We start from the raw sequence: 3,971 nt of genomic DNA on the forward strand, positions 1-3,971 counted from the left end.
CATCTATTTAGATGTCAAACCATCCTTGTCCTTTTCATCTCCCATAAACCGCTATCTCGAAAGAGAAAAAAAAAAGCTCGTAGGATCTCAATCAGCCCATTGGCTCAGAATCTAGATAGGGGAAACGCTAATGGGCCGGTCCAAAATAAACTAGACATGAGAAAGGGTATTATATGTAGGCCCGTGCGTTGGGAAACCACGCTATTACGGAACGTGTGTAAAGATGGCAATGGGCCTCGATACCCGATGGATATTTGATCCATTAGGGAACGGGGATGAGATCATATCTTTACCCGCATGCATCTAAATAGGCAAGAATCTATATCCGATGGGTATAGCGGGTACGGGAACGTTCCCTGTTTACCTGTCCCCGTTACCCGTTGGGGAACCCGACTATTTGAGCTGTCATGCGAGTATTAGGTCTAAAGAAGCTCAACATAGGTATTTTGGTCCAAATCTGAACAGTTATATATATAGTTTGTGTGTTCTAGGAATCCTCGTTCAATTTTTCCTCACCATCTCCGCCAGCAGCACAAGCACGTTTGTCTCACGAGCGCTCGTGTCCCTCACTTCCTCAGTTCGGTCTCTTTGCCACCTTTGCTCGTCCTCCTCACAACCTCGCTCCTCCTCGGCATCTCCGAGACTCCGACACTTATACCCGGGTGAAGAAGAAACGTCTCCGATTGCAAAGCTACGACCCCAAGTGTCCTTGTTTATCGGGTATGCAGTACCCATCGGGTATCTGTTACCCGACTGATACCCGACGGGTACGGGGATGGGCAAGAATCTATACCCGAGACAGTTAATGGGGATGGGGACGGGATGAATTCTCCGTAGCGGGGAAGAGAACGTTCCGGCGATACCCGACGGGTATATCTCTGTTGCCATCCTTAAACGTGTGCCGCTATCGCTTCCCGTGCGCGTGCGCCGGGAAGGATCGGAGCGCACGCGTGCTGAGGAATAGTCCTAGTGATCCCTTCGCGCATTGCAGGCCGAACACTTTGTGGTTATGTTTTACTTTGTCATTTTTGTCTGAATTATTTTGTCATTTTGACAAGCGGAACCTTATTTCAGACAAAAAAATTAAATTATTTTACTTTGAGTTTGCTGGTTAACTTTTACATATGAGTATATATTTGTATGCACTACGAATATACCAAATTTCAATATTTTGGAGTTGTCAAAATACAACTTTGTGAATTAGTTTCCATATTTTCAAATAGTATGTGGTTTTCACTACATATTTTCGCTGCCATCTTCTGTTTGCTTCTCTCTTTCCTCCATGTGGCGAGCGTACTATTAGGCTCGAACAGAGCAATTTCATAAGCCTATCTAAAGCCTTTCTTATTAATAGGAATAGAGGTTATGGTGAAAAAATACCCTCTAACAATCTATATCTCTTATAAAGATAAACCTCATTAGTAATTTATTTTGCCATGTAAAGTGTCCACTTTAGCACCCACTAGAACATCCCACTAGCACATTCAACTATCTAGTCATGCAAAGTGTCCACATCAGCATCCATTAACACATGCAATTATGTCTTCATTCAAGCTATTCACGTTAGCAAACAACATCATTTACTAACATATATTTAGTTGTCCACATTAGAATGCTAAAAATCATCTACTAACATGTATTATGATATTTATTCAATCATATTAGTAAATATAAGTAGTATAATTTCACAAGCGATTCCCGTATCAATGCGAAATATTGCTATCATTTATTGCAGTTTTCTTGCTAGTTAAGATGGGGAACAAAAATGACTCTACAAAGTGTGTTGACGGCAAAAAAACGACAGATAGCCGCTGGCACATGTAGCAAGCCGAGAGAAACCGCGCGGAGCAGATCTCGAGCTCTCCCCAGACTTAGGAAGAGCGCCGGACCGGATGGTTGTGACCGAGGGCATGCTAGTCAATTTAACCCTGTAATTGACAAGGAGAGAAAAGTTGATCAGTAATTTAAGGTAGAACATGCCGATGTTTGTCCAAACAGTTCCAAATATATAGCCAAGTGGCTAGTACGATAAGGCTATCGACTAGAGAGTCGATATTCAGCATGTTCATGATATAATATAAGCAAAACGAGCATATCGGCAATTATTATTTACTCAATTATATGGTTTTAACTTAGCCGATGATCATGAAAGCATGCAAAAGATGTAAGGATAGATGTGTAAGCGAACATGTGAGAGACATACTAGCTTTTAACCAAGACAAAAAAACAAGTAAAAGCATATAAACAGCCAATACATCCTCAACAAAGCGGGCTATCGGCTGAAACAGTCGATTCCAGTGACCGTGTCGTACGTCATACGATCATTCATCCGTTGGATACAAGTAAATCTATAAACGACTAGACTCAATCTATTGTACCGTCAACAGGTCGAGTCGTCTGATGTAGCATTGACGGTAGGACCCTAGATCAGAGGCCAGTAATCGATAGACCTACTTATATCGCAAAAGAATCATGATGGCATGTCGTACGCGTTAAAGCTCAGACCATCGGCTAAATAGCCGATGGGGACATAGCGGGTGGCTGACGCCATGCTCTTCTTAACAGATAGATCTACTAACCACCAATGTTCAGTCTGACACGCTATCAATAGGTCAAGTCGTCTGATGCATCATTGATAGCGGAGTCATACTGAATACTGGCGATCAATGGATCTATCTCCTAATGGAACATGACTTCAAACACCCACCATGTACGATCAGGACTGAGATAGATTGGTCATTAAAACAGGATCTAACGTCAGAAATTGAATTCAACTGTGATAATAATCAGCAGACGATAGATCAAAGTAGATAGGACCAACGAATCTCAATCTGGACTAGGCAATGGGTGATATTGTATTGAACAGTAAACTATTGAACACAATATCGGTAACTTTGATTAATACCAATGTTTACAAGAGATCAGTCGTCCGTTGCAGCCTTATAAAAGTTGACACAAATCGATAACTAACCTATACCATGATTTATAAGAGATCAGTGGTATGTTGCAGCTTTACAAATAACAATATAGATCGATAACTAACTTATATCGCGACTCGCAAGAGATCAGTCGTCTGTTGCAGCCTTGCAAGTAACAATATAAGTCGTAACGGATACTCACAAACAAGCCAAAGGTCAGGTCGTCCGATGCAGCACTGCTTGCCCAAAGAACTCATCGAAATCTACTCTACTCCTACTCCCAAGGGGTGGCCGGAGCCGAAAAGTAAAGGTACTTGATTTGGTTGATCGATGTAAGATGTCTATTACAATAGTCGGGGTTCACTATTTATACTCGAGGCTTGACTATGAGTCCTGGTCGAACAAGACCAGTTATGAAAACTTGGAAAAGAAAACAAGACTTCCTAATTTAAGATAAGTTAGTGTCGGTATCTTGAGACACCCCGGGATGATGACCCCGACACTTGGACTCCAATCTTTCCTTTCTATGGAGCCCGATGCATCTTCTTGCTTCATGCCTTGCTGCCTCTGTCGATAGGGCTCATTCCCTTGATGATGTCATCTTGCTAGCTGATCTAGCAATCTGGTTAGCTGATCTTGTTGATTATTTCAGCTTTCCCTTGGCAGATTCTGACCTCGGGGCCCTTTCACTTCAAACCAAATTTTGGTGTCAACACATGCCCCCCAATTTTGAGATAAAATGATTTTATTCCAAAATTTTCCTTTATGACCGCTGCATGCACTGCGTATTCACACCGAAACCTCCGTCTCAGTCCCTGACTCTAGGCAAGAACTTTCATCATATTCCCAAAATTGTCCCTGTCTCCATCACTCCCCTTTTGCTTTGCTCGTCGACCACCACAACTTTTGAACGCCAAACCCTAGCAAATCTAGGACTCCAATCTCAGCACAGCGCCCCTGCAATTTCCATGGGATCTTTAGAGGTGGCAATTCAACTAGGTAGTGCATCACCAACACTTTGTTCGGAGACCCGAATCCACTCCTTCGAGCTTG

Source organism: Miscanthus floridulus, chromosome 10, assembly GCF_019320115.1.
Source record: "Miscanthus floridulus cultivar M001 chromosome 10, ASM1932011v1, whole genome shotgun sequence".
In the NCBI taxonomy this organism is placed as follows: domain Eukaryota; kingdom Viridiplantae; phylum Streptophyta; class Magnoliopsida; order Poales; family Poaceae; genus Miscanthus; species Miscanthus floridulus.